Raw genomic sequence first — 13,733 nt, forward strand, 5'->3', positions numbered from 1 at the left:
AAAATTTCAAACAACTCCAGCAACAATATTCAGCAATTCAGTTCAATAATCGAAACACTTTTCAAAGTTCAAATTCAAAGTCAAATTCACAATCAAAATAAGAAAAACTAATTCAACAATCAACAAAGCTCAGCATATTCATAATCAGCAAAACCATTGCATATTCATATTCATAAACCAATTCAATATTTCAACATCTACCATATTTTAATCAGCATCATAAACCAATCAACAATAAAATTAACAATAATAACATCAAATCTGTCATTTTTTACCCATACTTTTCATCAAATCTCTGGACACTCCATGCCAAGACACTTGTGTAAACAAAAATCAATGCATTCAAACTAACACCTATAATCCCAAGATATAAAATCAGTCTGCAATAGAACTAAGGAGAAGATAATAAAAATTGTGATACTGAAATTAAGTCAAATATTAAAATCTCTCAGAACCACGGCAATTAAACAGTTTTCAGATTCTCTCATTAATTCAAATTCAGCCATCTTCAAACACGTATAAAAACGGAGTCTCCATGCTCATCATATACATCATCTAACCAGGTTTTCATAGAAAAAAAATAATTAAATAGAAAACAATTTTTTTCACTCTAAAAATAAAATATGTTAGAATAATGTTTCATTCAATATATAGTTTGCATACATGGGGATATAATCTATTAAAAGAAAAATAGTTTGATATAAACAATCAGATATAAACACCTGTCTCCACTTTCATCAAACAAAAGAAAAAGTTAAACTAGTTTTCTTTTTCAAATATGCATCCTTAATAAGCAGCAATATGCATTAATATAACTTAATTTCTCAATCATTTTTTGATATGTTAAAATGGATAGCTTGACAATTTTTTCAATTGCCAACAAAATATTTTGACCTAATATATAGATTTTAATTAACTCAATATAGAGATTTCAATTAACAAAATAAAGTAGAATCTAATCGAATTTCAACATGCATCAATATTAAGCAGATAAGATTCTATTTTAATATTCACATTTGAATCTGTTACCTGTTGTTGCAGAGGCAGAATCAATTCAAGAAGGTGGACGATGCACGGCAGCGTGCATGTAGCACAACCACGGAGGCACGGGTGACCTTCCACGAGCAGCAACAACCACCCACAGAGACGGATGAGCGGCGGAGGAAGGCACTACGAGACGCGAGCAGGAAGCAAATTCGAGCAGATACGTGAGGAGGGAGAGAGGCGAAGTTGGGCAGCGGGGTGGTGGCTTTGTGGTGCGGCGCGGCGGTTCGGAGCGCGGTGAAATTTAACGGTGAAGTGGCAAGGAGAGAAAATGAAAAATGAGAAGAACGGGGGGGTCTCGGTGGTGGGTGGGCTGATGGCGACGGAGAGGGGCTGTGATGCATGGTGGCGGTGTTGACGGCGGCAGATGGTGGTTTTGGGTAGAGGGAAGGAAATGGTTTAGTGAGAGAGAGAGAGAAAGGTGGTTTTTGGGTAGAGGGAAGGAAATGGTTTAGAGAGAGAGAGAGAAAGAGAGAGAGAGAGAGAGAGAGAGAGAATCTCGAATTAGGAGGAAGAGGGTTTGCGATTTGAATTTACGGCTTAATTACCGTCAGATTTAATTCGATGGTAAACCTTTACGGGTCACTAAAACACAGCGTTTCACTAATTAGCTTTACCGTTGAAAAAATCCGACGATAAAAATTGTGCTATTTTATTTTTGTTCTCTTTCAAATATTACTGGCAATTTACTGTCAAAAATCAAAATTCGCTGAGAATTACTTAACCTTATGAATTCAATGTTATTACTATCAATAAATCTAATGTTATTCTGTGATCCCAAATCTGATAATACTCAATATCTTTCTTATACATGTTACTAACTTGATAATCATAATCTTGTGGCTTGGATCATTTTCAAATAGAATATAATTTGTGAATTAATTATGAGTGATTAGAACACAAATTTTGTTACTTTTTTTGTATGAGTGAGAGAGAGAGAGTAATTCATATTGCAGTATAAAAGCGAAAAACAAAGGAGTTTAAAACCTTGTGTAACCGTATAAATTCCTTCCTTGAGCTTGAAGTAATTTTATTTAATTTTGTTTTTAGAAAGATTTATTTTTTGCGTTTATTTATTTATTTATTTATTTAAAGTAATTACTATAATATCTGGTGAAATGATATTTTAGAATTTGAATTTTTTAAATTTTAAAATTTAAAAAAAAATAAAATATAATTTTTATTATTTATTTTATAAGTAAAACTAAAAAAATATTTAAAAATGTTATCTTTTTAAATAACAATCCAAAATAGAGGATCCAAATTCTTAGTTATACAGGAAACGTGCTAAGCAGCTTAAAAGTCAATAGAATAATCTAATAATAGCGATATTTTAAAAGAGTAATTAATGAAAAGAAAGAATAATGGAATAAATTTAAACATTTTTATACAGCAAAGGAACTACTTATCCATGACCCCATGATGAGCATATCATCATAATTTATTTTATTTTTTATCATGTTTTTTGTATAGAAGGCCTAGTGGCCCAGTAAAAAAACTATTGGCACCCTCCAACAAAGAAGGAGAAGAAGTTATTGTATCATTGGGCTTGTTAGTTCATTGCAACTTTGCTTTTGTTCGTGAAATAAAATACTTATGCAATAAACGGTCAGATTCATTAAGTAATTTTTTTTTTTTTTATCAAAAATAGGAGACTTGAATCCGTAATTTTTTAATTAAATATGGAAAAATTACACCATTTAATTCGAAGATTTAAATTTTGTTTTGAATATATAATAATTTATTGATTAGCAAAAAATTTTTAAATAAAATTTAAATTTATAACGGATTAATTTTTGATATACCAAATCTAAATATACCGTAGGATAAAAAATTTACTTATGCAATACTAACATATTTCATTTATAAATGTTTAATAAAATTTAATATTTATTGTAATAATCGTGTAAAATTAAAAATATAATTAATTTGACAAAATATGGGTATGAAGATCAAAATTAAACAAAAATATAAGAAATAACATTTAAACAGCAATTTTCAGATAATATACATAATAATTAGCAGATACAAGAATAAAGTGAAAGTCATAGGTTCAAATCGTGTCCATTTCATCTTAGAATAATTCAAAATCTCTTTCGCATTGACCATAGTGGACCTGCAGTGGCTACATTTTGTGCTTCAGCGGGGTTTGGACATTTTTCAACAAATTAATTACGTGTTGATCGATTTTTTGATTGAACTGTATCGTCTAATTTGGTTCTAACAACTATGAACAAAACTGATATTATTGTCAAAGTAAGGTTCTAAATTATCAATATGATAACACATGCAAAATATGTTTAGCTACAAACTAAGTGGTTCTTAAATTTTAATCTTAATTACTACAAGTACAACATTGACATTAGATTAGCACATTGATTATAGGTGCAGATCATCTAAGGACATTTATTATATGAGGTTTTGTCTCTGTCCAAAGAATACTCATTTTTATTCCATGAATAATAGACATGTTATTTTAAAAATGTGTAAACCCATATTGATTATGAGAATTCAATTGATTGATTAATACGATGAGTTCACTTAATTAAACCCAGATTGCTTTGATGAATTTAATTGATTGGATAATATGACCAATCGATTGATTTTTGGACAAACTATATTGCCTTGTAACTTTCAATCGATTGTTTTGTGATAACCTGAAATCCAATCGATTGAGTTATAGGAAAACTGAAATTCAATCGATTGTTTTGTTAATCCAATCGATTGATTTTCTAAAAAACACGATTTCACAACCCTCGACAGATGTAACGGATCAAAGATAAACTTTTAATAGGTTGAGATTGCCAAAAAGTTATTATGATCAATAGAAGATCTAATTCGTTATTATTTTTGTTTTTTATTGTTAATAAACATAATAGATAAATAATAAAATAATAATTTATAAAATAAAAATAATTTTTATAATTAAATAAAATATATGGAGTTAATTTGTAATTAAAATTAAAAAAAAACTATTTAACAATTATTAAAAAAATTAAAAAATATGTTTTATTATCGGCTCGAACCATCTAATCATTTGCCCACAATCCACACCCTTTTTTAATCTCTTTCAACATGTAACTTAACAGTTACATCTTTTTCACTAAATTCATTTTGGGCTAAGACACTGCAAAGCTCTCTAGTGCATGACCATGCTAAAGCAAACTATCTGTATAGTTTATTTTAGCATAGAAGAAACTTAAATTATAGGGTAAAAAACTTAAATAAACCAAGCTGAGAATTTTATTATCCAAATCAGTCAAAATAAAATTTTTTTCAGTAATCCACCAATGACCATTTAAATATAATTCGAATCAACATGATTCGAACTATAAATGCATGTAATTCAAAACAACTTGCTTCGAATTACGTTTGAACGGATATGCATGTAATTCGAATCAAGTATAATCGAATTAGAGAAGGGTAAATCGAATTGACTCGATTCGAATTAGTAAGCTCACGTGACTCTATGGAGTTCGAATCAAATTGATTCGAATTATTCAATGTTGGTGACACTAGGTAGTTTGAATTAAGTTGTTTCGAATTATTAGTGAGTTGCCTATATAAGGAGTTCGAACCAAGCTCATTCGAATTAGTTACCCTTCCTCATACCCACCAAATCCCAGAGAAAACGACACAGAATCTGTTCGATAAAGACTCGAGAGGCAGATTGACGCTATGGAGGACGATCCGAGAAGGCTGTATCGTTTGGATGGAGTCGCTCACATCGTCGGGGTGATCAACGACGAGGTTAGTGGTTTTTAATAGTGGTATATGTTTAGTGGTTTTTGTTGTTACCATATATTAGTGGTTTATTAAAGTGGTATTGCTAGTGGTTTATTAAAGTGGTATTTCTAGTGGTTTATATAAGATGTTTTGTATGCGGTTTTGTATAGTGGTTTTCTATGCGATTTTGTTGATGATTTTTGTTAGCGGTTTACATAAGTGATTTTGGTAGTTGTTAATTTGAGTAGTTTTGGATGGCGATTTATGTAAGTGGAGTTGTCCCTGGTTTATGAGATAAGGATTGAAATACAAATAAAATTTTAATTTAATTTACACAAAAAATAAAATTAAAATTAATTAATTAAAATATAAGTATTTTAAGTGTAAAATATTATTAAAATTTCAGTATATTAAAACAAATGCTACCTAATATATCTTATTTTTAACTATTTTCGAAAACATAAATAAAATCAAAGAACACGTTATTGAGTATTCAAAAGCAAGTGGAAATTAAAAAATAGTGAAGGTATAGAATTTCATTTTTAAACATTTTTTGATTAAATAAAAAGTTTTGTAACACGTTATGAACTATGTTTAAGTAGTACTTATTACCTGTTTATGTCCTGTATTGTATTTGTAACCGATTTTTTAATTTGTTCTAATCATGCGGTCCATTTATTGCGCAGCCTCGGCGTTGCATATCGAGTATCCGGCGGCAGCAGGGAATGCGACTCGATGAGCGGTACGTTCTGTACTTGCAGATGGCCGGATTATACCATCTTGCGAGATTGAACGACAGATACTTACCTTGCAAATTCCGTTAAATTAGAAACTTCAATTTAATGTGTATACTACGTACTTTTTCATGGAATATTATATTATGAAATTCATCACAGTCATTAAAAGTAATAGACATACAACGCAGTTGTAAGTAGGACATTTTTTTCCTTAAAAAACTAAAACTCCAAACAACGGACACAAGTAAATCAAACAACACAAAACCAAACCTACCCATCTATGACTGTATCCCCTGGCTACCTCCGACCTGTGGGCTGCTCCGACGAGTGTGTTTCGGTTGCCGACATAAGCCGCATCTCTTAGGCCGGTTTGGATCTGCCTCATCCATATTTGTCCGTATCCGAGTAGACCTGGGACGACCCTCCCTTGCACGTCTCTTGTTGGGGTCTGGTATCACTGTCGGCCCATCATATGGTGGCCAGAAACCCTCTGGGATTGGAGGTCTGAATCCTATCTGATAAACACTAAAAACGTTGCTGAGTCAATAGACAGGGTGGACGTAGGAGTGCCAAGTGATTCGTGAGTAGCCATAGCATGCCAGTGCATGTGGACAAGGGAAATGAAGTGTCTGAAAGTATCCGCAATCACATGTCTGAGATCCGAGTGAGACCCTGTAGCTACCCAGAGAGAAAGAACCAGTAGGAGTGGTCTCTGTGACTGTGTACTTGGAGTTATCCCTGTCGTACAAAGTAACTGTGAAGCACCTTGCCGTCTTCAAATTGGCCTCGATACATTTAACTAGGTGTTGACTGAATTGTTGTCCGGTACCCAGCTGGGCCTCCGCCTCTCTCCCCTTGCATACAAAAAGTTCAACCAACCGACCATACGTTGCTTTCACCAAGGAGCATACAGGAAGGTTCCTCACTCCCTTGAGGATTGAATTCACACACTCAGAGAGATTCGTCGTCTGTGACCGAATCTCCGGCCTTCATCGCAATACTGTGTCCACAATGAATACTCAATTCGGTTTGCCCAATCACACATCGCCGGATCTTCCGAGCGAAGAATATCAAACCAGTAATCGAATTCGACCTCGGTCTTAGCATAGGCAGCGTTCACGAGAAGCCTCCTTGCGTCTTTACCCTTGAAGGTTAGGGCAAAATTTGCCGCAACGTGTCGAATGCAGAAAGCCCGGCACGCAGCCGGAGGTAGCCAGCCCCCGTCGGATCCTCAAGCGCGGCCTTGATGCCGTTATGCCTGTCAGAGATAACGAGTAGACTCGGCTGTGGTGTAACGTGCTGACGGAGGTGGGAGAGAAAGAATGACCACGACTCAACATTCTCACCCTCGACTAGTGCGAATACAACAGGGAGTATATTGGAGTTCCCGTCCTGTGCAATCGCAACAAGCAGAGTACCCCCATACTTGCCATATATATGGGTCCCATCAATACTCACCAACGACTTGCAATGACGAAATGCCTCGATACACGGTGGGAAAGTCCATAACAGTCTGTGAAAATAAGCCTGAGATTCGTCCAACTGTCCCCCAACACGAACAGGGCTAGTCCGAAGAACTGCAATAGAACCAGGCATGGTCAGCTGCACTCCTAACACCCACCTTGGAATTTCGTTGTAAGACTCATCCCAGTCACCATAAATGAGCGCAACAGCCTTTTGCTTCGCCATCCAGACCCTCCTGTAGGTAGGCCTGAACCCATAGTGTGAGGCAGTCGCATTTAGGAGCACCTTGATGCTGACGGATGCATCGGCTCTAACCATGGGCATAATGAATGCCGATATCACATGATAATTCAAACTCCTGTGATCGCTGGAGATAGAGTTGGCCAGACAAGTATGCGGTCTATTGTACCGTTTGACATCCCAAATGCCCTTGCGCTGCCGGAGACTCAGCCGAATCAACCATGTGCACCCATTCCCGAACTCAGAACACTTGCCAACATAACGGCGATAATCTGACTCCACTACCTTGTACTGTACACCTCGGCGGATGCTGTAAGTCTTCACACTTAACAGGGCATCCTCCTTATCCTGAAATTGTTGACCAACCTGAAACTTTGTCATACCAGTTGACCCTTCTGCATCTCTAGCACCAAATCCAGCAGGCTCCCCAGGTACCCCTGCCTGCCTCATGGCATCCAGATCGAAAGATGAAAAATGTGGAGGGAACTGCTGTGTGCCAGAGCTAGAACCACCACCCGCACCGACAGGCTCACTCGCTCCAATATCATCGCCACTGTCATCAGCAATCATATCCGACTCGACATCATCGTCCTCTAGATCATCAAACAATCCATCTCCAGCCCCAGCCGGTGCAGCACAGTGTACAGAGGTAGGTAGAAGTTCCGATGTTCCAACCTCGTCGCCAACACTGCCGTTGAGATCAATAGCGAACGAAGGGGAGGCGACAGGCGGGGCGGGTGGCTCGTACGCAGGGACTGAGGAAGATACAACGGCAGGTCTTGAGCTAGAACCGGCAACTGTCGCTAAAGTGTTGGTATTCCAGTTCGAACCCCCCGAGCTGGACACCATATCAACCAGCTTTGCCAACAGCTCCGGTGTCCGCACTTCAGAAAACTGTCGTCAACAAAGAAACATGACCTGCAAGTCCTCATCACTCCCGATCGTGAAACAATCATACTTCACGCTATCTTGGAGCACCGTGATTGGAATGCGATAGAAAAATTTCATAACCCTTTTCACACCATCCAGACCAAGTTTCAGCAATACCAACCTAGCAAGGTCATCATAGCTCGTCGTATAACTCACGATAATACAGAGAGGATCCTTATCGGTGAACTTCACACTGGACCGAGTTTTCCTCTTAATCGATCCCCTGTGGTGAACCAATACTATAAAAATGTCCTCACCAGCCATGTGACCCCTCAATAATGAGAGCAACTCACGTTCATCACATATATATACAGGTCTGGAACACACTAATTCGAAACAATCTAATTTGCACTATATATACATAATTCGAATCAAGTCAACTCGAATTAACGTTTGGTTCTTGTTCCTTAGTAATTCGAATCGACCTAATTCGAATTGTGTATATGTCGTTTTTCCTACTAGTTCGAATCGAGTAGATTCGATTTAGCTATGCATAATTCGAACCATGTTCATTCGAATTACATGCATATCCGTTCAAACGTAATTCGAAGCAAGTTGTTTCGAATTACATGCATTTGTAGTTCAAATCATGTTGATTCGAATTATATTTAAATGGTCATTGGTGGATTGCTGAAAAAATTTTTGTTTTGACTGATTTGGATAATAAACTTCTCAGCTTGGTTTATTTGGGTTTTTTACCCTAAATTATATCTACACATATATCATCCCCCTTCATCTTTACATAAAGCATGTTTCACAAAAAATAACACACTTAATATTTTAACACCTAATTACTAACATCAAAACTTCTACTTATAAATGTGTCCACAATTTATTAATCAATAACACCGAATTATATAAATAGAGAAGTTTTTAAACATAAAAATTTAACAATTTAGTCTCACAGATTATAAAAGAAAATTTTGTACACAACATTTAAAGTAGAACTACCCTTAAGTAAACTATTATTCTTGATTAGAATTCTTAAATTGCTTTTAGACTTCACCCTAGACAAAGCAACGAATAATTAACCATGTGTGAAAATAAATTTTAGTAGGTATAATCCTATTGTGCTCAAAGTTTAGCCCTGTGATTTAATAATTGTCATAACAAAAGAGACTATTAATAAAAATTATTTACATTAAAATCTAAATAATAGAATTTTATTGTTAAGAACCACATTTATGTGTGAAATTAAAACTACTTCACCAGACTTATCACCTATCAAGATATTGCATTCAATAATATGATTACTTAATCTGCTAACTTATAAATCATTGCAAAATCCATTGCTTAAGTCTATATTCCTCGAAAGCATAATATGTACACTACCTTTAAGCCTTAGTTCGTGACTAGGTAAACCTGAGCAATTTATGGAATTCAAAACATCATTATGATAGCATCCAACTTATATTTCATGTTGCTCTCTTTATCATATAATGAGTCTGAATTAAGAGGAAATGGATCTTCTCTATTTTTTCAACACTTGAGAGAATAAAATGTGATCTCTCACCTTTAATTTTATAAGTGGGACCAAAAATAAATAGAAGAGAGAAAACACTAAAGAATAAGATTAAACACTAGACACCATCCAATTTTTTTTACAGGAGAGAATCCACTCTCAAATTAAGATACATTTTTTCATCAATATCAAAGTATTCCATTATTATATTGTTGACCGCATGCATAACTTCAAGAGTGGGTGCTAGAATTGTGCGCTCCTTGAAGTAGTTAATGTTATTCAAGTTTGACAATAATCTTGCGTAAACAAATAAAACCACTTTTTGAAACCCATCATTGGTATCATTAATTAGGATGTCTTCAGGTATGACAACCTCGAACTCACCATCAATTGAATCACCAGCCAATTCGTCACCATTCTTAATTAACCATTCTGCAAAATGTTTGATATCATCATCAACTCAATAGTACCTTTAGCAATAAGTCTCATATTTTTTTAAAGCTTTAATACTCTGCAGAAGTGTCATAGATAGGGAATGATTTGGCTGCATCCTAATTGACAAAATCCATGAAATAGGATTCCATGCTATGATTAGAAAATCTTAAAATTTGTATAAAAGATATATCATTATGAATATTGAGAGGAATTAGTTGCACTATAATAAGGCCATAAAGAATTGATTTTCAGAGGAAGAATGATCTAAGGGTATCATCAAATCGTCAGGAGCTTATGTTGGACATTCAGAGCCTATATTACTTGAAAAAATGTTTGCATCCCCGTAAATCAATGGAATCGCAAGATCGATTGAGTCCACATTGATGTCTTTAATGACAAATTTATTGTTATTCAGTAAAAATTTAATGGGGACTATATAGTTAGAAACTAAATGCATGTTATGGTTCATTATTTGATCAATAAAAAATTTGTCCCTACCAACATATTTGATCTTAAGTCAACCACCATAATTAAGATAATATTTTTTCAATAGCGGTTGGTAATCTTCAACTATGATCGCAATACGATCTCTTTTCTGTATTCTTATGTCGATAGTATCACTGGAAGCATCTATGAATTTTAAATAATTAGAAATAACATATATGAGTTTTTACTGAATAATGCAGAGATCTCTCTAACGTTTTAGATTTTTAACATGATATAAAAGAGAAAATGAGTATGAATTATAAATAATTCCTAGGAATTTTAAGATGGAAATATCATATTTTCATGTTTGGTTCAAAAGTTTAAAAAGTTATTCCTAAACAAGTTTAATTTCAGAGAATCAAAATACCATCATTTCAATTTCCACCTTCTTCCTGGATATATTTGATTCTCACAGAAATAGAATTTGAATAACAAAGTAATACTTCAACCACACACCTCCTAAAAAAAACTTCCGCCTCCTTTAGATCCTCTATCATTAGTAAATTTTCCCACTTCCTTCCTATCTTCGAAAAAGTGTCCAAGAACCATGCTTGAGCAGGCACTCCCATGAGTTCAATCCAAACTCGTTTGCTCATGGTTCACGTAAAATCCTGTGGCCTTAATTCATCAAAATAAGAAATTAAGAAGCGGACTGTCAAGAGCCTTATCTCTATCTTCAATACTTTCCAAAGTAAAGACACATCTGTATGGACCAAGGTCCCTACATTCGATCATTTTCGGGCCTATCCAACCATCTCTAATCTTATACATCATAGAGCCAAATTTGATAGGCTAAAAGTTTAATTATTTTATTAGTTTCTATAATTTTATTAAATTCGTAATTAAGTACCTATATTTTTTTTATCAATTGAGTTTATACACTTTTTTTATTTTAGTAACTAAGTTCTTGCTCGTATAAAAAATATTAGAGTTAATGGAATATTTTTTTATAGATTAAAGATATTCATAATTAAAAACCCCTTTAATCACATATTTTTTGGGATGAATATTTTATTAATTTTAATATTTTTTGATATAAAAAAAAATTAATTATAAAATTAAAAATAGTATAAAAATTTGATTGAAAATAAAAAATATAAATACTTAATTATAAATTTTACAGAATAATTAAACCTAAGCTAAAAGTTGTCACCAATGATCCTTCTTTTAAGAAGATCCTTCTAAGTTCTAAGACTCAGAGCACTCTGCTTACATTGTTTTTCTCTCCTGCTAACGCTGGCATAAAGATTTGTACATAGCATATCTATGCTTTGTTTGAACCCATACTTGCTTTTTGTTACCAACAACAACCTTTTCCTTTTTATCCATCGCCATATTCCTCTTACAACCCCCCTTCTTCATTCCAATTATGACTCTTCTGCATTCGATAGAAGGTTCTTGAATATTTTGATTCTGCTACTGTGATTTTTCTTCTATTGATAACTTTTCCATTCAGTTTCTACCGCCCAGATTAGCTTTCCTCTTGAATCAAATCGAACAAATGCAAACGGTCCCTTCCTTGGTTTCCTTGAATGTAAACATCATTGGAAACCCCCTTTACACCCTTCCAAAAATCTTGTATAGGACTGTTTTAATTATCTCATCATGTAGATTGTCAACAAATAAAATGAGTTTTCCCCCTCACACTTCTTCCATCTGCTTCCTCTACCTTTCTACACATAATTTTTTCCCTTAATTTCTTCCTTCATTAATAGTTATATCATCTCTTCTCTATTTTTTGCCGAAATAGTTAATCATATCTTTCATAATTAATCCAACTATCACCACCATTACCAACATCTTTTTCATTCTCATTGTTATAACTTCTATCTCTACTATTTCTATTATGCAACTATAATTTATCATCATTAATATTTTTTCTTATTATTATTAACACTAACACCAATTCCATCATCATCATTCTCTTTTCTTAATTCTTGTTCGATGCTATTTTTTTCTTTGAAAAATTTTTATATTGCAATTATTTTTTTTTGCAATATCATTTTCGGCAATAGTTTTTCTCTATTTAACCACGGCTATTTTTTTTTTATATGACACCAACTATGGTGTAATGCTGGGTTATGGAACTATGGGAAGTTTTACATCGGTGTGAAGGCGTTCAGGTGAAGAGAAATAATCGGACGATCCGATTTATTGCAGCTGAAAAGGGACATAAATTGAACTGTCCGATTTGTGGTTTATGGAGGGCAGTGCATGGAAATCGGACCCACCGATTTTATGCTTAACTTCAGATTTTTCTTTTGCACAAGGAAATCGGACTCAGCGATTTCTTGACAAGATGGAAAAAAAATTTTGGAGGCCATGAAATCGGACCCAGCGATTTCTGGGTGCCACACTCCCATTAAGCACCGTGCATCCCCATAGTGCGGTTATACACCATCACTAACCCAATATCAAAAATAAAAAAGTGGTTTAACCACTACTAGTGAAAAATTTTTTTTTAAAAAAAACTTATTAATAGTTTGTACAAATTTAAAATTTTTATATATTACAAATAAAATCTCCACAAAATTACTTTTTATTATTATTTGATGAATTTTTTAATAAAAAATTTGTGTTGTCCCAAAATAAAATAAATTGAGATCGAAGTATCTTTTTGTAAAGAATAATTATCTTATTTTTTATGAAAATAGATCAAAATTAAGTTAAGTGTTTACTCTACAAAAAAAGTTACATATAGTGGTTTATTTTTAATGAGAAAAGCAGAATTAGTTTAAATTTTAGAAAGGTGCAAAAATTAATAATTTTAACAAAAGACTAAATAATTTTGAGAGGACTAAATTATAATTTTTTTTATAGTGTACAAAAAATATTAAAGGAGAGATTATTCCTTCTTTTATATGAGGGTATATGTGGTTCAAGTATTACTTTATTATTTAGATTTTATTTTCATCGAAATTAAATATATTCAGAAAAAATATGAGAATTAAAATAATAATATTTTAATTTTATGAAATCAAACTTAATTAAAAATAATTTTTTAAATTTTAAACCATATATAAAAATATAATATTTTCATCTTAAAACGTTTAAAATAGATATCAACGTTTTTTTAATATTTTTATATCTATTGTTAAGAACTTTCAACTTCAGTAAAAAACTAGTAGTACATTTTTAAGAATATTTCATGTCAATTGTACAAAGTATTAGTATAATTTGGAAAATAAAAAAAAATTAAAATAGCCCAT

This window comes from Arachis stenosperma, chromosome 7, assembly GCF_014773155.1.
Source record: "Arachis stenosperma cultivar V10309 chromosome 7, arast.V10309.gnm1.PFL2, whole genome shotgun sequence".
Taxonomy (NCBI): Eukaryota; Viridiplantae; Streptophyta; class Magnoliopsida; order Fabales; family Fabaceae; genus Arachis; species Arachis stenosperma.